Source organism: Cynocephalus volans, chromosome 4, assembly GCF_027409185.1.
Source record: "Cynocephalus volans isolate mCynVol1 chromosome 4, mCynVol1.pri, whole genome shotgun sequence".
In the NCBI taxonomy this organism is placed as follows: Eukaryota; Metazoa; Chordata; class Mammalia; order Dermoptera; family Cynocephalidae; genus Cynocephalus; species Cynocephalus volans.
The window spans coordinates 5,335,176-5,358,699 of record NC_084463.1 but is presented as its reverse complement, the minus strand read 5'-3'; positions in this window follow the sequence as shown (position 1 = coordinate 5,358,699).

Below are 23,524 nucleotides of genomic sequence, written 5' to 3'. Positions count from 1 at the left end.
GGGGCTGCAGTCATCTGAAGGCTTGACTGGGGCTGAAGGATCTGCTTCCAAAGTGACTCACTCACATGGCTGGCGAGTTGGTGCTGGTTGTTAGCTGGAGGCCTCAGTTCCTTCTCTTGTGGACCTCTCCACAGGCTTCTTGAGTGTCCTCATGCCATGATGGCCGGCTTCCCTCAGAGTGAGTGGTCCAAAGAGCAGGTGATGGAAGTGACAATGCCTTTCGTGACTTTCCTTGGGAATTTACACACTGTCACTACTATCATGTTATTTACAGAAAAGATGAAATCTAATCCACATTGGAGGGAAGGGAAATTAGGCTCTACCTTCTGAAAGGAGAAGTGTCCATTAATTCGAGGATATATTTTAAAGCCACCACAATACTGATTATGAAACACTTTCCTCATACTTATTTTGGATCTAAGACTTTTTTCTCTTCAAGGTGGATGCAATTTCTCTCTGGGTCTCAGGTTCACTAACTCAGTTTTCTTAAGAAAAAGAATAACAAGGAACAATGTTAATCACTGTATATTAGTGGATGATCACTCTCACATTTAACTGTAATGGGATGGTTTTGTCATTTTTACTAGTCAATCTGAATTACTGAACCTGAGATAATGTGATATCAAAAGCTGATTTTAAAATTGTTATAGCTTATTTTGTAACAAACCATGAAAGTGTGATAAATATGTAAATATGTTTGATTTTCAAAGTGCCAGTCATAAATGTATTATCTCTTAGCTCCGAATCTATCCTTCTTGGCCCTGCTTCTATAGAACAGCTCTGCTCCACCCATCTCTTCCAGCAATGGTGAGCCACTTCGATAGAACAACTCTGGCCCAGACCCTGTGACAAGTTTCTTTGGCATGAACAGGATGAATATTTCTGTTGTAGCCATGCCCTCTTTGAACAGCTTGCAATCTCATCTTGGGGCGGATGGGTTCTCCTAAGTCCCTTGTTCCTTCATTTTTCATTCTTTCTCAGTCTATAGGTAGTAGTTTCTTTTTTGCACTTGCTACTTAGAGTCCCCTTTTATTCCTCTTAGTAGTTAAATAGCTTTTATTAAAAATTATTTCTTTTAAATCTCCCCTGTTCAAATGACTGGTGTGAGTTCTGTCTCCTAACTGGACCCTGACTGCTATAGAGCTGGTACCTGAAATTATCCCAGCACACAGATCCTGTAAGATGGGTTTCAGGGATTGGGTAAATGCTGAGCTTCTTACCGATGGGAATTAGATGCTAGTAACCCATGCACTCAGCAACATTACAATTAAGTTTTCACCTATGGTTATTGCAATTAAATGACAATTAGGTAAGTGTTGTGGGAGCCTATGCAGCTGCTGCTCTTGACCATTATAGACTCTTCCAAGTGCATTGAAACGCACAGAGAAAATTACAAGTTCGGGTCCCTTAACTCTCAGCTAAAATCATGGTCTTAGAATCACAGAACTTCATGGAATCCTTAAAATAATTTCATTTCTTATAGCTACAGGGCTGATGTTGTTGCAAATGAAACACAAAACTTAGGTTGCAGAATTATAATGTCAGTTGAATTCGCAGCTCCACTAAGTATCTTATGTGAAAGTTAGGGATTGATCGGGAAATAATGGCTCCCTGAAATTTGAGATGAGAACATTTAGTTGCACTCAGATTAAACTGAGAATCTTAGACCCCTGAGACACTCTAAGCTTCTCTTTCCAGTACAAGTAGCTTTCCCTTTTATGTCTGAGATTACTAGCCTTCCTCTGACATGATGTGGAGGAGGAAAACTAAAGGCTTAAGGAATCAAGAAGTTTGGCGTGAATTTATTATGTGCAGCCTGCAGGCCTACCCTTCAGTTATAGCCCCTTTAAGTCTTGGCACATTTCCAGAGGTACCTGTACCCCAGTTTGAAGGCAACTATTGTAGAGATTATTTTAAGAGACTTGGGGAAGGAATAATATAGGACAGTAGCTCAAGAGGGATGCAAGGTAAACAGAAGTTTTTTGTTTTGTTTTTATTTTCATTTTATTTTAAACCAACAGAGTTAAATATGTTAAAGAGCTGGGAAGAAGAAGTCAGCAGAAAATGAAGATGAAAATCTAGGCACGATGTGTTTGTGTGTGTGTGTGTGTGTGTGTGTGTGTGTGTGTGTATACACATATATGTATATATACACACACATACATACACCACAGTGAATGTCTAAAATATGGTCTGAGGATTCTGTATGAACATGTCAGGAATTAATTCCTGTAGTTTTCTGTTTTTTGTTTTTTGTTTTTTTTTTCCTCTTTGGCATTGGGTGGACACTTTATTTCTCTTACCCAGAGTTTTATGATAGCCATGAGTTACCCACTTTGTCAGCAGAAACAAAAGCTCAAAGAAAGATGCTGGGGATGCTTTATCTCCCGGGGCCTACAGGAGACTCTAGGCCTACAGAAGCGCTATAGTAGAAAACTGGGTTTGAAAAGATGAAGGATAACTTCAGCCTATGAAAACAGACTGAACACAGAGCTGCTTGCCACTAACTCCCCAATGCTCCAACATCATACCCAACCCTCCCCTCTGCCTGCATTTTGCCTGTAATTAGATTACCCTGTAGCATTCTCATACTCTAGTCAGTCTCTTCATTTATGTAGCCTGTGGTAAGGGTGGTGGATCCCCTTTCCAGGTAGAATGGAAAGAATCAACTGGAAATTTCCCTATGCACTGGGCTAGAGTGGACATACAGCCCTGTTTATTTAGGTCGTTGCTTTCTTTTCTTTTCTTTTCTTTTTTTTTTTTTTTGACAGCACTGCTAATCTTTGTTACTTTCCTCCTGAGCTCCTATCTATAGGTTTTGAATTGTTTTTAGAAGTAGTGATTAGGTAAGAGTAGTGACTGGGCTCAGGAGGTAAAACTTGACACATGGACCTTGTGAGAACCATATATATAACTTTGGCTTCACTGATGCACACACACATGCACACACACACACAGACACAAAGAAAAGGAAAAAAAAGAAAGAAATTCAGTTACATCTGAGCAGCTTATAGGGCCATTAATTAGGGACATGGATACTTTTTATGATATATATTACCTTTATACTAAGATTGATGAGTTGTACAAAAACATACAAAAGCAACAGAAAACCAAATAAATAAATGCAAAAGTATGTGAATTATGTACTTTCAAATATTGTACCATTACAAGTAAGATCTGTAAGAAACTATTTATTTTCTGTTTTAAGTATAATCCAAAGAAAAGAATCTGCCATCTGCCAGAGAATTGAGGAACACAGAAGTTGATTAGAAGAGACCGTGGGTTCTTCTTAGAAGCACCATTGTGTTTTCTTCATATTGTACTTCTTGGTGGCAGTTCAAAAAACAAGCACCGTTAATTTAAAAATATATTGAAATACCTCAGTTGCTAAATGTCTAACCGTGGATACTCAGACTTTCAGGACACTTAAAATGCTCCATTTCCCTATTTCACCAATTTTTAGTTTAATACATAGGCCATTTTTATGGAAGTTGGTACCAGCATGTAAATAGAGCACAGAGGAAGGTCTAATCAGTACAGCTCATCAAAACACATGTTTTGAATCATTTTTATATTCAGTTAGTGATAGTAATGCTAACATACAGTACATGAGAGTCTTAAAGTTTTAACTTTATGTAGACATTATATGAATATATATATATGAATATAAATGACATGAATATATATACAGGTGTGAAAATACAAGAAAGGTTTCCCAAAGAGAAGTGGTAGATTGTGTATTAAGTCATTTAATATATGTATGCATTAAGAAAGAGAAATTTCTATATCAATTCTTATCTTCTATGGAGTCTAATGTTTATTGGATGATGTGATAGTTTTCCTTATATAATTTTAGGAAAATATTTTCATCATCTCTAGAAAGAAATATTATTAAGAAATATATTGTTCCATACTTGGATCTACATAAGGAAATGAAGACCTCTCTCATAAATAAAGGTAAATAGAAATTTATTTTCTCTCTATTTATAACTTGTTAAATGATAACCAATCAGCTAAAAAAATCAGTGGTGTCAATGTATTTTTTTAATAGTATATGTAAAAGTAAAATATGTGATAACCATAGCACAAAGGATGAAAGAATACCGTTATGAGGCCCTTACACAACATTATTTGAAGGTGAACTGTGATGGAATAAAGATGTATATTTTAAACCCCAGGGAAATCATTAAAAGTTTTTGAAAATGAAACATAAATAGTAAGCCAATAGGGAAATAACAAGGAGTCATAAAAAATACTCAAATAATCCAAAAGAATAGATAGAGGAAAAAAAGAATCAAAGAACAGATGGAATAAACAGAAAACAGTTACAAGATGGTAGATTTTAATCCAATCATATTATTGATTACATTAAATGGAAATGTCTAAATATAACAACTAAACAACACAAATTGTCATTTGAATCAAACAACATGATTGTATTTTTTAAAAAAAGAAGAATATACGGTCTACAAGAAACTCACTTTAAATATAAAGACATAAATAAGTTAAAAAATTAAATCTATGCTAATCCCTTACTTGTTAGCATAGACAAAAAGTCCAATATCAGGCATTATTGCCATCGTTTCTCTACCCAAAACTGAATTGCACAAAATTATAAGAGCCTCCATGTAAACAGGACTAGTCCTCAGTACACATAGTTGCCAGAGTTTCACTGGCTCCTTCTGTCACAACAGGTGCCATTTTCAATTACTCCTCAGTTGTCTTTGAACATTGCTGCGGGCCGGCCTGTGGCTCATTTGGGAGAGTGCGGTGCTGATAACACCAAGGCCGAGGGTTCGGATCCCATATAGGGATGGCCGGTTAGCTCATTGGGAGAGCGTGTTGCTGACAACACCAAGCCAAGGGTTAAGATCCCCTTACCGGTCATCTTTAAAAAAAAAACAAAACATTGCTGCACTGGGCAGGTAGAGAGGTGCCCTTTGCAATAATCTCCTCTACTGATGCCAGACTCAGCTTCAGGGAATGCTGCCTCTACTCCCAGGGCTGCAGCACTTGGTGACACAGGTAACACTCATTTGAGGTGCTACCTCCTCTGAGGCACTGCATAGGAGCCACTCCAGTCCCTACTATTTGTAGAATCTGATAGGGCCCGATCCTTCCAGTCTTGGGACTCTCGGATAATTTGGCTCTATCCCCCTCTTAGCCTCAATTAAAAAAATAAAAGCATCGTAACTCTTCCATGGTGACCAAAAAGCCCCAGCCTTTGGTTTACGAAGTTCTGGTTTCTCACTTTAAAGAGGACTGTGGCATGGTGGTAAGGAAGTACCATCAGATTCACATTTACCTGCAAATAATAGAAAAACCACCTACAGTCGCTTGAGCAGATAGAGGTTTATTTTTCTCACTTAACAAGAAGTCTGTCTGTGGATCATTGCTGGCCTTTGTTCTCCAACTCGGTGATGTCAGGTTTGATGTATTTGTGCGTTGCCTGACCTTTTCTCCTGATTACAAAATGGCACTGCAGATCTAACTATCAATTCTGCATCATTCAAGAGAGAGAAGGGGATAGAGGGAAGAGGTAATACTAGCTTTATCTGTTATTTATTTGTTTGTTTCAGGAAAGCAGAAGCTTTTTCAGAATCCCCTCTCCCTTGACCATTAGGCCTCAAGTATACCTCATGAGCCAGAACTGGGTCCCAGGCTACCTGTAGATGCAAGGAAAAATGAAAAAGCAAGTGTTGTGATCTTCAGGCTGTACAGTGGGAGGCATATGTGGATAAGAGGTTTAGGGATGGCTTTTGAGTAGCCATTCAAAAGTATCTTCCGTAATCGCCTGAAATTTCCTGAAAAGTAGAAAACAAGGCAGAATTAATTTCTCAAGCACAGCATCCCGCTACTTGTGTCATAGCAGCTTATTACATAAATACAATGTCCATAAAAACCAATGCACTGCTGATAAAAACCACTGTACCCCAGTAGGTCACAAAAAAGTAAGAGCAGAGCATCTTGTGCATCAGAAAAAAGGGAAAAAGTAGCCAGAGGGCAAGAAGTATTGGAAGAAGTGGGAATGAACGGGGAAGGATCACAGAGACTTTGAGGTAGAGAAAAGTAGACAGTGGAACAGCCAGAGGACCCGGGACCCAGAACGTCCAGTTCAGGAGCAGAAAGGGAAGAAGGTTCAGAGGCCGTGCCATAGCCAGAGTGCCACATTCATCACCATAACCAAGAACATCATCTGGGACTGCCTGAGACTACTTGGACAGGATTTGAGGAACTGTGAGGGCCAAGTCAAATGGATGCCACTTGGGTTTTTTTATTCTGGTCTTACCATCTGCCTGGACTGGAGTGGGAAAATGTAAGTTACACAATTTAATCTGATATATCAGTAAAGTTGTATTTGATGGATACAGTTTCTTTATAATTTTGAACAAAAACATACTTTACATAAGAAAGAACTATCTGGTAGTTGAAAGGTCACTGAGAATAAAAGCACAGACGCCAGAGAACTGGAGGTCAATTATCCATTAAATTCCATATTCCAATTCCATAAATTACCATTCTTTTTAAGTTGTTAAATTCCTTTTCTTCACATAGGACCAAGTCATTAGGAATTGTACCTGTGTGTGTGTATACACATGAATACATACACACGTACACACAACCAGATCTACTTTCTTACTCCCTTTTCTCTTACCAACTAATTTATTCATTCAGCATATATTTATAGAGCACCTATCCTTTTCCCCTACACCTTTCCTACTCGTTACACTGCAGACCTTATGGGAGTTATGAATGAATTATAGGTGGTGGTTAGGGTTGAGGAGATATGAGAGAAAATATATGCTCTCTGGATAGGTATGCAGACACTAATCTTTTTTTCTTGTTCCATCTCAGGTCCTAGAAGCAGAGATCAGTAGTAAATTAGGAAGATCAATTACATGTCTAGCTCTACAACTATCATGCCATGTATATCACAAGACTTCTCTGTTTCATTGCCTTTTTACTAAGACAAAACTGGTATTATTCCTTTTTTCCCCTTTCCTTTCATCTCTCTTGACCAACTACCTAACAGATTTGTTACACAGATAAATGAGATATTGCTGGTCACATTTCTCTGGGAAAAAGCAAAACCAAACTGTACATGAGAACACATTTTTCTTCAATAGAGCTTTTATGCCTCAGCAATGGGTCAACTCAGAAGGAGTGGGCTGCCACTGTCTTGAGGGTGTTACAGAAATTTGCTATATACTCTGGGTGGCTAGCCTTCTCATCTATGAAAGTTAACCAGAATGCAGATTTGCTTCCTTCACTGCCTTCACGGATACCAGTCTAAGTTATTTCCATATATGACATATTACTGTAATTTCCTTTATATTATAGTCATGTTCATTTATGCAACTAATGAGAACCTACAGTATGCCAGGCACTCATTGTTCTAGGTGTGGGATATAAGAACGAATGAGACAAAAGTTCCTGTGCTCTTAAATCTTATATCTTAGTAGGAGAGACATGCAATAAACAAATACACACACATACACACACACACACAATGTCAGGGGGCAATAAGAGCTAGAAAGAAAATAAAGCAGGTCAAGAGGATAGCAAGAAAGAGATGAGGAGAGAGTGCTGTTTTAGATTGGGTAGAAGAGAAGTCCTCTGAAAATTTGATATTTGAACAGAGATATGTGTGAACTGAAGAAGAGAGTCATTATAATTTCTAGGAGAACACATTCTGGGTAGAGGGACACAAATGCTGAGGACCCAAAGTGGGAATGTATAGAGAAAACTCAAGGAATGGGAAGAAGAAGAGGAAGAAAGGCAAGCAGAGAGGCAGGAAATGACCAGCTCATGCACAGCCATGGAAAGGATTTTACTCTAGTGTGATGGGAAGTCGCTGAAAAGATGTAAACAAGGAGATGACATGATCCAACTTTTTTTTTTTTTTTTTGTCTTTTTCGTGACCAGCACTCAGCCAGTGAGTGCACCGGCCATTCCCATATAGGATCCGAACCCTCGGCGGGAGCGTCGCCGCGCTCCCAGCTCCGCACTCTCCTGAGTGCGCCATGGACTCAGCCCATGATCCAACTTTTGAGGCTCTCTCCGTTGTATGGAGAATAGAATAAGAGAGTGGCATCAGAGAGATCAGTTGAGAATCTACTGGAATGACCCAGAAGAAGAAAATAATGTCTGAAACTGAGATAACAGTGATGAAGGTGGCAGGAGATGGCAAAATTGTGACACAGGTTCAAAGTGAATCCATCAGAATTTCCTGGTAAGCTGAATGTCGGGTATTAAAGAAAGAAAAGTGACGGGCGATTCCAAGATGTTTTTCCTGGTGAAGTAATAGGGGTTCCATTTAATAAAATATAGAACACTAGGAGAGATGCACATTTGTGAAGGGTGGAGAAGGGAATTCAGATTACAGTTTGGGACTTAGTTTGAGATGCCCATTAGCGATCTGACACGGGATGTTGACTAGGCAGACAGATATAGAAATGTCAAATTTAGAAAAATCACTAGGCTGAAAATATGAATTTAGGCATCATAAGCTTTTAAAACCACAGATTTGGAAGTCAATTGGAGAAATGTTTAGAAAAGGAGGGCATTATAAAATGTATCAAGTGCTTTGGAGGGGCTAAGTAAGATTGACTGATGGCCAGTGGATTCTGCCATGTGAAGGTCACCGACAACCTTAAGAATGGGTTCAAAACACTCAGAGTTTTGATCAGGCATTTATTAAAGAAAGATCTGTTTCTATCAATCTCCCCAGCTGTATTGTAAATTTCATGAAAGTAAGAATGATGGCTCTTTTAGTCACTATTTTAGTCCTTTGTTTGGCCCAGTGCCTGGTACATAGTAAATGCTCAAGAAATATTTGTGGAATATTCCATTCTATTCAGATAACTTCAAAGGAATTGATTGTGAGGATTTCTCTTGAGATTGTAGTGTTTGGGAATTTAGTGGTGATTTTAAGGGAATGGGAAAGTGATTTATAAAGTCTTTGAAGGATAACTTTTATTTTGATAAATATTGACTTTCTAAGTTTCAAACGGTGAATGTGTTTCAAGACTACAATGTAAACATATATAAGAAGTGTCTGATATTTGGTAACTGAGGTTTAGAAAACATATGTGCTATACAAAATCAACTTTGAAAGAAGTCATGAAGGGAAAATAGAATTTCTCTTTGAGTTATTTTCTTGAGAGAGGAAAATGAAGCATTTATTACTGAGAGAGCTGGGCCTGTACCTTTGAACACGTTTCCTGTGAGTGCTCACTCAATTAGGCAATAGTATTGATTTTAGGAAAGGTAAGGTCTGAGATTACCCATTTATCCTTTTTAGCTTGGGTTTTCCCTTGGCCTAATTTCCTGGAAACAAATTGCATACCATGAAAAACTCAGCAACTTTTTTCTCAAATCACTAAGGAACATTTGCTAAATTACTGTGTTAGTGCATAAAATAGTCTTTATCTTAAAGGCTTTAATGTAGCTTCCCTATGGTACTTAAATTGCTCTGAGTATGTGAATTGAAACTCTGGCTCAATGAATAACTACGCAGAGCAGAAAGCTACATGTGAGTAGCCCTATGCACAGTGGAATCATAATTAAAATTAGACACGCCAACCAGATACAAAGATGATTGGTATATACTCAGGAGGAAATAGGGACTGTTTGGAGAGGTCACAAGACTACTGTCACATTAGATATGCTCTTGACAATGGTGGTGGATAAAAATGGGCCTCCTGGGGGGGGGGGAAAGCATCTTTGAGAGGAAAAAAAAAAAGAGAGAGAGAGAGAGAGAGAAATGGAAATTTCCCAGAATTTTACATACTATTAATATGAAGTGTGTTTATCAGCAAATTATCATACCTAGGGAAAATGTTAGGGAAAGGAAGAAAAATCTGGTCTGTGAGTAACTGAAGTTTGTAACAAAAATGAAAACTGTGACGTACAGCAATGGTACTGAACTCCTATAAGCCTTAATTATCACTGAAGCTCCAGATCCTAAAAGTATGCACCAAAGACTAGTGTTGTGTGCGTGTGCACCTTCCTCCTGCCCTTTGAACAGAAAGGGAGAGGAGAGTCCCGTGACCAGGGCCAAAGGTAGAAAAGGGCTGATTGGTTCTTACGCTGATCTTTTTGGACTCACAGACCTGAAAGCTGACCTGACATTTCCCCCTTAAATACAAGGGGTCTTCGAAAAGTTCATGAAAAAATGTATGTTGTAAAAAAACTATGCACGGATTGCAAATTTTATTTTGCATCAAAATAAACTCATACTAACCTGTTATAACGTGTCTGAACAGGACCTAGTTTGAGGCACTAAGAAGGATAAGACTTCAGTTTGAAAAGAGCCCCTTTCACAGCAACATGAATTCTCCTAAACTTAAAGCAAGAACAAACATCAAATTGATGGTGAAGCTTGGGTGGAAGAATAGTGAAATCACTAATGCTTTATGAAAAGTTTATGGGGACAACACACCAAAGAAATCAGCAGTTTACAAATGAATAATTCTTTTAAGAGGGGATGAGATGATGTTGAAGGTGTAGCTCACAGTGGCAGGCCATCCACATCAATTTGAGAGGAAAATATTAACCTTGTTTGTGCCCCAATTGAAGAGGACTGACAATTAACAGCAGAAATAATAGCCAACACCATAGACACCTCAATTGGTTCAGCTTACACAATTCTGACTGAAAGGTTACAGTTAAACAAACTTTCTGCTTGATGGGTCCCAAAACTGTTGTGCCCAGACCAGCAAACAAGAGCAGAGCTTTCAATGGAAATTTTAAACAAGTGGGATCAAGATCTTGAAGCATTTCTTCAAAGAATTGTAACAGGAGATGACACATTGCTTTACCAGTATGATGCTGCAGACAAAGCACAATGACATCCATGGCTTCCAAGAGATTGAAGTGGTCCAGTCAAAGCAAAAGAAGACTTGTCAAGAGCAAAGGTCATGGCAACAGTTTTTTGGGATCCTCAAGGCATTTTGCTTGCTGACTTTCTGGAGGCCTGGAGGGCCAAAGAACAATAATATCTGCTTATTATGAGAGTGTTTTGAGAAAGTTAGCCAACGCTTTAGCAGAAAAACACTTGGAAAGCATCACCAGAGAGTCCTTCTCCACCATGACAATGCTCCAGCTCATTTTTATCAAACAAGGGCAATTTTGCAAGTGTGTTGATGGGAAATCATTAGGCATCCTCCTTACAGTCCTGACTTGGCTCCTTCTGACTTCTTTTTGTTTCCTAATCTTAAAAATCTTTTAAGTGCCCCCATTTTTCCTCAGTTAATAATGTAAAAATGCCTGCATTGATGTGGTTAAATTCCCAGGACCCTCAGTTCTTTAGGGATGGACTAAATAGCTGGTATTGTTGCTTACAAAAGCATCTTGAACTTGATAAAGTTTATATTGAAAAATAAAGTTTATATTTTTTATTTTTATGTTTCAGTTTCATTTTTCCACAGACATTTTGGAGTCCTCTCATATTGGGCCTGAAAAATGGTTATATTAATCATGTTCATTAGCTATAGCTCCTAAGCACTTGTGAATATAAACTTAAGTTATGTAAGATAGGGTAAACCTAGAGGAATTTGTTTTTCATTTAAAGTCTATGACTGAAGTTTTACTTATTTTCAACTTTACTGCTGCCTCTAACACTGGCAATTCATTAATTTAGTCCACAAGTATCACTGGGAACATACTACATGCAGTTCTTTGTGCCAAGCCCTGGGGTTTTAAAGGCATGTCTGCTAAGCAGAGACAAACATGTAACCCTATGATGCCAATAAAGTATTATTGGTACTCTGACAGAAGTAAGGAGGAAATGTTCAATTCTGTGGGGCATAAACAGGCTTCACAGAGAACTGTTCAGCTGAATCTCAAATGGTCATAGGTGAGCAAACATGGATGGAGGGAGTGAAGGAGAACTCAGGTGCATGTATATGGAGTGGGAGACACCTGGTGGGTTGAGGGACTATGAATAGTGAAGTGTCCTAGAGCAGAAAGAGAGAGAGAGTGGGAGAGAGAGTTCCCAGGGACAGGGAACAGGGGATGAGGGAGGTTGAAGAGAGAGCAAGAAAAAAAAAGTAAACAATATAAACTTCCTCTGCAGAACTATTGGTAAGCAGGAAGATGTATCTTCCCTGAAAAGTGAACAGACCTTGTGCTTAAAATGGGGATGTATTGACAAGTTAAAATTAGTCAGTCTGCTTCCTGGGTTCATAAGCCAACATGCATTTATGCTATCTTTGAAACAACAAAAATGATTCTTTTCTCTCAATTTGTTCTGTAGCAGGTCATGGTTCTTTAATTGTTGGGGTAACTCAAACTCTTATTTCCTAGCGACCTGAGCCTTTAGCGTTCTTACCTGTGTTGTGTGACCAGCATCCTCTACTGACTTTAACACCAGCCGTGGAGTATGAGGAGATGTATCTGGGGATCACTTCTCTGCCCCTGTTATGCTGCAATAACTCTTTCTCTTTTATAGTCAGAATTAATCACCTAGTCTACACTCAAACTTTCTTTTCTGTTTGCCAAGAAATGGCAAAATAAGAGTTTCATTTTTCATTTCAATGGAAACTTTAATATGTCCCTTGGTTAAAACCTTTTTTCCTTTCACTCTAAATCTTAGGGCTGTTTCTCCTTCCAAGAAGGTGAAAAGTGAGATGTACTGTTTAGAGATCTGACCGTAGGAAGATGGTTTGTCTCTAAAACCACCCCTAAGTGGGTAGATCTTGCATTGTGCTAGTGTCTGTGTATTGGGGAAGAACCATCTGAAAACTAGTCTTGGACACTTCCTTCTTTAATCAGCAAGTCATAGGGGAGTTCCCACAAAACCATATGTGTGGGCTAGGAGAGGATGAATCTCCGCCATCTCCCGAAGTAGGAGTCAGTGCACTCTGTCACACTGAGACCACTCATGGGGGGATTCCCTGCCCTAGAGGTAGGGGATCTGATGCCTAGACAGGCAAATGTCAAGCTTCAAGTCCTAAAAATTATAAAAATATTCATCTAAAAGTTTTTAGTACTTCATGATTTTTTAAAAAATATTTAAATCTTTAGTCCATCTGGAAGTTCAAGGTAGGCATCCAACTTTATTCTTTTTCCAGATGACTAGCTAGTTATCAGAATAACATATTTCTTTCACCACTTTATTTTATAATCCAATCCCATTCATATTTGGATCTACTTCTGTACTCAATATTTTGTTTTATTGATCATCTATCTGTCTATTCCTGCAACAGTATGTCAGCAGTAAATACTGCACTTTAAATAACTGGCAAAGTCCTCCTTAATATTCTTTTGTATTAGGATCTTTTTGGCTATTTTTGCATATTTTTATTCTTCCAGACAAACTTTAACATTTTTTTTTGCCAAGTTCCAAAAGAATTCCTGTATAATTCTTACTGGGCTGTAATAAATTTATAGGTTAGTTTTAGGGAAAATTGACATATTTACAATGCATGTCTTTCCAGCCAAGAATATAACATGCTCTTTATTTATGTAAGTGTTCTTTCTCTACAGACAACGATTCTTAGTGATACGAACTAGTTCTTCTCAAGAGACATTTTTGTTACCAATCTTGAAATAAGTTCAACAAAATGTAATCCTTTCATTTTGGGTCCCAAGGACACTTGATACTGCTGAAAACTGTGTTGTGATGAGTTTCCAAGATCCCAGGTTGGGATGTTTTTGAGCTGACTATACAGGGATTGTCCATTGAAAAAGAAGATGGCTTGGAAGACTAAAAGCATCCAGAAACCACCAATGTATGTGATTTGCCTATGAAGGATGTCATTTATTTAAAAACTGTGTCATTATTCCTAAGCAGGAATGGAGGCTATAATGTTATCTTAGCCACATATTTGTGGCACATCTGAGAATGGTTTGCATAAATGCACTGGCTAGAAGCCACATCTGCTGGTCCAAAATCTATTCTAAAATTGGCCAGACAATAAAGAAGAATGGCACATGCTAAGTTATTTAACAATGCTTGCCAAAGAGGTCACCTATCTGCTTCCCTTTTCCATTGGGTATCCCAGTACCTGACTCAATGCCCCACATATAGTTCAACTATGAATTGAAGGAGTGACTGGAGTAGTCAACAAGGACCTACATGTAGTTTTTAAAAAATTGATACATAATAATTGTATATATTTATGAGGTACACGTGATCATTTGGTACATGTACAATGCGTAATGATCAATATATATGCTTTTTAAGGTAAAAACTTGAAGAATGTAATTTGATGCCAGCCTGGCTGATCACCACCCCCTCTGCCTCTATGGTAGCACCAACAGCTTCTGGATTGGCAGCTAAGACTATAGAGTCCCACCCTTGACTCACTAAATAACCTTCTGCAGGGCCTGCCTTTGTAGCTTGGTCAAGTCCTCTCAGCCCACCTTCCATTCCAGTTGTGGATGTTCCCAAAGACCGGGCTTCTGTTTTCTTTCCCACCAGCCTTGTTTTGCCAAAGATCCTTTGTGCCTCATGCCCAGCCAAGTCACAAAACCTTGAATAACCACACTGACATTTTGTCGTTGGCACTGGAATCAGAGACTACTATGTTACAATTTGAGTTTTGGAGCTATCATTGTAATGGCAGATTTTGCCTGGTCTCCTTCTCATGGTGGGTGGGCTGGTGAGCTAGAATGAGTCAATCACGGCCAGAGTGAGGCAGTGAAGATACTTTTTACCCACAGTTGCAGATATGAGGAGTTTATGAATAAGAATGGTGTCAGGTCAGAGAGAAAATGCAGAGTGAGAGAGAAGTCTGTCTCACCAGGCAAAGCAAGAAAAGTTTGCAACTGTTATTAGGAGCTGGAATAGAAAACCAAGGGATTGGAGACCAGAGAATATTGGATATGGCCAAGACAGCTGCAGCCAAAAACTGAGCTTTTATGTTCTCTCACAGGCATGGGCAGTTTGAATGTATTTAAATGTCCTAGAACACAGCAGGCATAATGGAGAATAATTGGATAAAGAAGTAGGCATTAGTGTTAGGGGGCTATTACACCTAAGTGAGAATTATCAAAAGAGTAGGAGTCACAGTGGGAACAGAGAGGCCAGGAACAGATTCTAAAGCCATTTCAGAAGTAGAATTAGTGGGAACAAATGGCTGTGTAGCCAGAAGTCATGAATTCTAGAGGTATTAGTTGAGGCAAGGAAGAAAGTACGAATAGAAAAAAATATAAATGATAAAATTTGGTTCTTAAAGATTGTGAATATTCAGCACAATAATCACTTTCATGGGTCTTTTTAAAAGTTGACTATTTAAAATGCATTATAATTATTGTTCATGACAACTTTGTAAGAGTGACATCCTTTAGAATCACCTCCATTTTAACAACCCTAAGAATGATTTACCCAGTATCACATAGCAGTTTGGAAGCATAGCTGTTTAAAAGAAATTTTAATCTCTCTATTAGGGTTATTCAGAGGAACAGAACAAAAAGATATAGATAGACGGACAGATAGATGGATATAAGAATAGATTTATTATGAGAGTTGGCTCATGCAATTATGGTAGCTGAGAAGTCCCATGATGTGCCATCTCTGCAAGCTGGAAAGCCAGGAATGCCAGTGGTGTAATTCCGGTCCAAGTCTGAAGGTCCGAGAACCAGGAACTCTGATGTCTCAGGGCAGCAGAAGATGGATGTCTCAGCACAAACACAGAGAGAAAATTCACCCTTCCTCGCCTTTCTGTTCTATTCAGGCGCTCAGGGACTGAATGATGCCCATACGCATTGGTGAGAACAGATCTTTATTCAGCCTACTGATTCAAATGCTCAACTCTTCCAGAAACACCCTCACAGACATACCCAGAAATAATGTCTCATCAGCTATCTGGGCATCCCTGAGCCTAGCCAAGTTGACACATAAAATTAACCATCACAGTCTCCATGTCCTGATATTGGACTCCACTCATATTTGCAATTCAACTTTCATGGTCCAAGTTTAACTCACTTTCTCTCTCTCTCTCTCTCTCTCTCTCTCTGTCTGTCTGTCTGTCTGTCTCTCTCTCTCCCCCCCCTAAAATTTAAATGTGATTTCTGAGACTAAAATGAAGGAGATTGTCTGCTATCAATACTTTCAGATATAAATAGTGGATAAACAGATAAATGTTTAAATGTATAAATATTGTTTGAGTGCTTTTATAGTGAGCTGACTTCATTGTTACCATTCTAGGAACTCTAGAATGACAAGTAAAACCATCAGTCTCTCTTTCCCTCCTCTTCTCCCTCCTGTCCTTTTTTTCTTCCTTCCTTCCTTCCAACTTCTTTTCAGCAAATATTTCAGAGTGCTAATGATGTGTCAGCTCATTCCTTTCTCTGAGAGATTCAAAAGTAAAAAACACAGAGTCCCCTAACCTCTAGGATGGGGAAGTCAAATTTTCATAAAGCCCTCATAGGAAAAAATCAAGGACTCTTGAGGAGAATTTGAGTCCAGAAGGGCCAGCACTTGGACACCAAGATAAACAAGGATAAAGGCCTTCCCAGTCTTGGCAGGAAAAGCCTGAGATAGGGAAAGGGATTGAGGCATGTACCTCCTCACGGGACATTGGGTCAATGTCAGCAAGGAGGGATAGGAGTACAATAAAGCATTGTGTGACACAGATAGGCAGCCGCCCCCTCAGCATGGACCCAGCACATGGGATCTGTGAACTTAAAAGAGTCAAGTGACTGACTTTGGCAGACCAAAAGAGATGCAACCTTTTAGAGGACATATCATCTGAAATTGGCTGAAAGAGCTGTCCTAGTTAGGAAGAAAATCTCTCTTTTGGTAGTGGAAAGAACTGAAGCTTTTAGTAAAACTGGGTAGTGGGGTTGGGGAAGATTTTTCATGGGAAGATGAGTTAATGAAATGCTGGATCAGGAAGTCCAGGCCAGAGTCAGAAGACATGGATTTCAATTTTGTCTTTACCACCTACCAGCTGAGCAATCTTGAGCAAATAATTGCTATAAGCTGTAGTTTCTCCATCTGTAAAAATATCCATTGATAACAACAAGTGGTACCATTTATAAGATTACATGAATTACTTTATAATCTTCACAACAACCCTATGAAATAATTATTGCTATTTCCATAATACAGATGAAGAAATTGAGGCTTAAAGAGGTTGAATACATTTTCAAAATGTACATATCTTGTTGGGCCGAGCCGGTGGCGCACTTGGTAGAGTGCTGCGCTGGGAGCGCGGTGACGCTCCCGCCGCGGGTTCGGATCCTATATAGGACTGACCAGTGCACTCACTGGCTGAGTGCCGGTCACGAAAAAACGACAAAAAAAAAAAAAAAAAAATGTACATATCTTGTAAATGGCAGAACTAGAATTTGAATCTACATCTGTTTGATTTAAAAACCCTGTGTTTTGTATTGTGGACTAAATGATACCAAGTTTTACTGAAATGTTGGTAATTAATTTGACTATTAAGTGCCTGATTGTTCTAATACTTATAATCTTCATTTTATTTAGAGAACAGATTTGAGTGTATTTGTATTATTTTTTCCAGTGTTGTTACTTTTTTCTTTTTTTTAGTTTAAAAAGTTCTTCCAGGGCCGAGCCCGTGGCGCACTCGGTAGAGTGCTGCGCTGGGAGCGCAGCGACGCTCCCGCCGCGGGTTCGGATCCTATATAAGACTGACCAGTGCACTCACTGGCTGAGTGCCGGTCACGAAAAAACGACAAACAAAATAAAAAAAAAAAAAAAAAAAAAAAAAAGTTCTTCCAAAGAAAGAAAAGAAAGAAGGAAAGAAAGAAAGAAAGAGAGGAACAATCATAATAATACATTGAACTTTCAAAAAAAAAGAAAGAGAACAGAGGTGTGGTTATTAGAGGTGGGAAAGGGGAGGGGGAGAGGGTCGGCAAAAAAGTAGCTAAGGGTCACCAAGATTTTTTATGTTTTGTAGACATGAATATACTAATTATCCTGATTTGATCACCACGTATTGTACACATGTATTGATATTCAATTCTGTACCCCACAAATATCAATTATCTTTCAATAAAAAAACTGTCAAAAAAGTTTTTCTTTATTTTTACGTTTTTATTGTTTATTTTGTTGTATGATTGTTTTCTGAGGAAAGAAAAATCTTTTCAACATTATTTTAAAAGGGTAGAAGAATTGGTGTGGTCTTGTCAGGGCTGTACCTACCTTTATCAACTATGCTTATCCACAAATGGCCATTCTTTCTTGTTCCAGCAGTGACGTGGGAAAGGATCATGCGCCTGGGAATCTGGGGATCTGGGTTCTAATCCAAGGTCTGAGTTCGTTGTCCTGTATTTATCTTAGGCCAGTCACCTTCTTTGGGCTGCTATTGCTTGATGTTTAAAACAAGGGGATTAGATGAGATGATTGGCAAAGTTCTTTGCAGCATTAACAGCCTATGATTCCTTGTAACTTTAGAAGAGGACACAGTTCAATAATATAATTTTAAATCAATTTCTATTGTAAGAATAATAACAATACATGGAGTGGCTTTAAACAAGTAAATGACTAAGAAAAAGAAACTGTGAACTAAAGAATTTTGACTAGATCAGTTCTAAGTTCTTTCCAACTTTGGAATTCTGTGTCCAAATAGTACTACATTGTCATCTCAGTACTTTGTAATATTTCAAAGGACTTTCATTCGATTTATCCTTTTGATCCTCACAGGGACAATATGAAGTGGTGAGGAGAGTTATTTTATTCATGCTCTACAAATGAAGGAACTAAAGATTAAGCGGGTGACCTCAGGTCACTTGGCTGGCAAGTGACCCGTACTCTGTCCTCTATACCACAGCATTCTCTGGCTCAATAAATATTAACTGTTAAAAAAAGGTAGCCTAATACAAAACTACATTTTATTTCAGTCCGACGTATGAGTAATCCTTAGTGATAAATCCCTTTTCTGAAAAGTCCAAGGTCTTTCATTGAGCAGTTTTGAGTCATTTTTAGAGTCAAAAAGGTTAGGACACAGAGTATTTGCAACTTTTCCCAGATTCAAAAATCACAATGACTGGAGAGAGGATTCTACTTTTTCTTTTCAACTTAAAGAGCCAGAGTGATTAATATGCTAAATTCTCATTGACCTAAGATACCTTTCTGAAAAACCACAAGCCTTTAGCTAAGTATTTAGGACATTTAGCAGCTATGATTAAGCAACTCATCTTTCTATTACATACACCTATATTAAATGTTATCATTATCTTTGTGAAAAAGATAATTGGGCATGTTTTCACCCCTTGAAATATTTATTTAAAATATAAGATATAAAAATATAACATAATTTTTATATATTTATTTATTATCAAAGTTGTTTATTTCTATTTTATGATATTATTTTATAGAAGTTGTACACGCACATAATAAGAAAAACTTTTATCAGTGAAAGGCATAGAATAAATATGACCTCCATACCATTCCCGCCCAAGCCAACTCTTCAGAAACAAGCACTGTTGATGGCTACTGTTGTTAGATTGTGTAGCAGTTACCATTATAATTTAAAACAATATGCTTACAGCTTTATTTTTCAATGAATCAACTTCAGAAAGTATCTACTGACTCCGGCTATGAAAGATGAGGAATTTCTTATGTTTATCCTCCTCAGCTTCTCTGTTCCATTATTCTTTATAATTTTTTTTTTTTAAAGATGACCAGTAAGGGGATCTTAACCCTTGACTTGGTGTTGTCAGCACCACGCTCACCCAGTGAGCTAACCGGCCATCCCTACGTGGGATCGGAACCGGTGGCCTTGGTGTTATCAGCACCACACTCTCCCGAGTGAGCCACGGGCCGGCCCTATTCTTTATAATATTAAATAATGGACCTAAACTTCTGTTTCTGGATTTACTTATTTAGCTGGAATGGTTTGATTTTTATTTATGTAAGAGGTTATGCCTTACAATTGTGTGTATACACACATACACACACATATACATATTTATGGTATACTATATTTACATTTCGCTCTGTAAGTATAATTCACTCTTCCAAGGATTAAAAATGGTAATCCATATTAGGCTCTTAGCACAGTGCTAGGAACATAGGTCTTCTATAACTGCCAGCTGTAATAATCAACTGAGTGGTGTGGATACACCCCCATTGGGAAGAAAATGTAATAGTATTATCACTATTATTTTGGCAGCTGGCCAGTGTGGGGATTGGTGTAATCTTATTTAATTGAAAATTTTCAGATCAAATGAGAATCTTCTAAATTTCAAGGTCTAATGGGTCCTTCCTTCCTTCTTTCCATGTGTCCTTCCTCCCCACCCTCCCTCCCGCCTTCCTTCTTCCCTCCTTTTCTGGAATTTTTGTTTTGTTTTGTATAAGAAGTAATCTTTTTGATTCTTGAAAGTTTAAATATGTCTTGATTTAGTCCTCACATTTGATTGACCGTTTTGGCCATTTTTTCCCCTCAGAACTTTGAAGGCATTCTGCTAATAGAATGTGAGATCAGTGAGGACAAGACTTTTGTCTGAGTCACTGATATACCCCAAGGACCTAGAACAATGTCTAGCATAAAATATATGCTCAATGTATATTGGTTTTATGGATGAATTGTCTTCTAGCGATTTGTATTGCTGGAAAAAAATTGGATGGCAGTCTCTGCTGGTTGTTTTCTTTTTTTACCTCCTAGGATTTTCTTTTTGTTCTTAGAGTTGTATAATTTCACCAGGATGTCTTTGGAAATGTGTGTGTATGTGTGTGTGCGTGTGTGTACTGTTTTCCTCCCTCTGATTAGTAATTGGTGGGATTTTTCAATGTAAAAACTCTTTAGTGTATGGAAATTTTATTATTTTCTGTATTATTTATTTTTTCTTTACAGTCCCCTATATCTTCTAAAACCACAGTTTTATAAATATTAAACTTCCTAGACTTAACTTTTATATATCTTAATTTTCTCCCTTACTTTACTTGCTTTACTTTTTCTTCCAGGTAACCAAATTGATTTTCAGTTGTGTCTATATCATTATTTAGCCACTCCTTTGAAATTTTTATTGTTAGTTTCCATGAACTCTCTCTTACGTTCTCTGATTTCTGCGTTTCATAGCAAACTCTAATTGTATTAATTTTAAGACTGCAGTAGGTTATAAATTCCCGTGATGATCCTAATGGGCATTTTTACCAGTATTGTTTTAAATATTAATTTTCTTAATTGGCTAATATAGGTGTTAGAAATGTGATTGCTTTGTGTTGTTGATTAAGTTTTTTTCTTTTTTATTATTTCTTTTCTTTTTTCTTTTCTCCTCCTCTGCTTGGAATATCTCTTTCCCTTGGGTCAGTTGTTATATTTGTCTAGTGCTTTCACTTTTGTACTCATATTGCTCTTTCTCACAAGTGTGGTGTTTTCTGTTGTTCATTCATAGGTATGAATTAAAAACTAAAGAAACACGTTAATTCAGGATAAGTAGCTTATGTGGGTTTTGTCTTCAATGGTTTAGTTTTGTTTCTCCAGGAAGCTTCCCCTTGAATAGGATGACTGACAGGAGTTCTGGGTAAGTAGACGAGACTTGTGGACGGGCAGGCTCCCCTCTAGGGTTCCTGTGGGCAAAGATCAGGCCGAAGCCAGAGGTTCCCAGGGGGAGGGGGTGGAGATGTGTTTTGAGTATGTTTTGATTGTTTCCCTCCTGAGTTTATTGTAGAGACTGAGTGTTTCTTCAACATCTCCATTTAGGCCATAAGACCCTCACTAGGAACCCTCTCTGAGCTGATTGCTTGCTTTCTAAAGGGCAGTGCCCTGGCTTTTAGCCTGAGGGCAAAAGTCTCAGCTGCCAGGTTCTGTTTACACAGGTCACGGGAAAGGAGCTCAGTGTCCCAAGGCACTACATCCACTTCTTTAATGAGGCCACTAATGATTGCCCCACAACCCATCATTGTATTGTTGACTGCATGTGGAGCTCCCTTGGGAAGACACATGCTCATTTCTTGTGCCCTGGCCTGCGTTTCTGCTGCACTTTCTCATCGGTCCATCCATCTACTTGGAATCTCAGAAATTTCTCAAAACATCTGGTGCGCTGATTACACCCTTTCTCATTTCATATTGCTGTTATTATTTTGTTTTCTTTAAAGAATCTCTCATGTCATTTTGATGGGCATGTAGGAAGCAGGAGAGGTATATGCATCTGCTCAACCACTGTCTTATGTGTGTGTGTGTGAACACACACATGCACAAACACACACATTTGAAAAGCAAATACAATAATGCATCCAGTTAATTCTACCAGGGAAGATGGATTCCTGTAAATGATCAGAATATCATCTTTGGATTTCTCATTGGGTTCAATGTTTTGCCCAGTTTGTGCTTATTAAAAAAAATTAATGCTGAACAGTATGTCAGGAATTAGAGTTATAAAGCCTGAAACAAACAAACAAAATTTTAAGTGACGTTGTAAAATTATTTTACAGATTTATTTGCACCCGAGAAGGAAGATTTGATCATTGTTGCTAGTGCTTTACCTCAAGATTTAGACTTGAATACGCCAATTCCACAGCAAACATGAGGGGCCACTTGCCCAGGCATTGCTTTAGATACAATTCTGTAAGAAGTGCTATTGAACTCTATATCCTCTGGACACATAAATGCCATTTGGATTCTCCTAATTCAGGTTTCTATTTTTAGAAATTCCTTAACACAAAACAACCACAAAATTTTTGGTTATAAAACACAGAGCCCAAACTCTGAAATGAGCAATGTGCTAAAAAGTTAGTAAATCTAAGGTCAAATCTGGGTTCTACCACTTACTAACCCTGTGACCTTAAGCAAATGATTTAAAATTTCTAAGCCTCAGTTTTCTGAACTTTAAAATGACCATAATAATAGTACCTACCTCATAAGCTGGATGGTTTTGAAAATTATGGCAAGGGCCTCATTAGATGTTAGCAATTATTATTAACATCTGCAAATAATTTACTTCTATATTACAGGGTAGTTCTCAATAAACATCCAATCTGTTCTTGCTAAAATATTGGTACGTATAGGGAAATATTCCTTACATCTTGGTTCTATCAGGATAGTCTTCTTTTGGCATTTTTTTTTTTTTATTGTAGTAAAACACACATAACTTAAAATTTACCATGTTAACCATTTTTAAGTGCACAGTTCAGTGACATTAAGTACATTCACACTGTTGTGCAACCATCGCCACTGTCCATCTCTAGAACGCTTTTCAACTTGCAAAACTGAAACTCTGTACCCTTTAAACAATAACTCCCCATTTCCCTGTACCATCAGCCCCTGGCAATCACCATTCTACTTTCTGTCTCTATGAATTTGACTAGTCTGGAGACCTCATGTAAGTGGAATCATACAGTATTTGTCCTGTTGTGACTGGCTTATTTCACTTAGAATAATTTACATAAATTATTTGTAGAATGTGTCAGAATATCTTTGTAAGACTGAATAATTTTACATTGTATGCATATACCACATTTTGTTTATCCATTCATTTACCATGCACACCTGGGATGCTTCCCTTTCTTGGCTATAATGAATAAGGCTGCTGTGAACATGGTTTACAAATATCTGTTCAAGTCCTGCTTTCATTTCTTCTGGGTGTATACACAGAAGTGGATTTA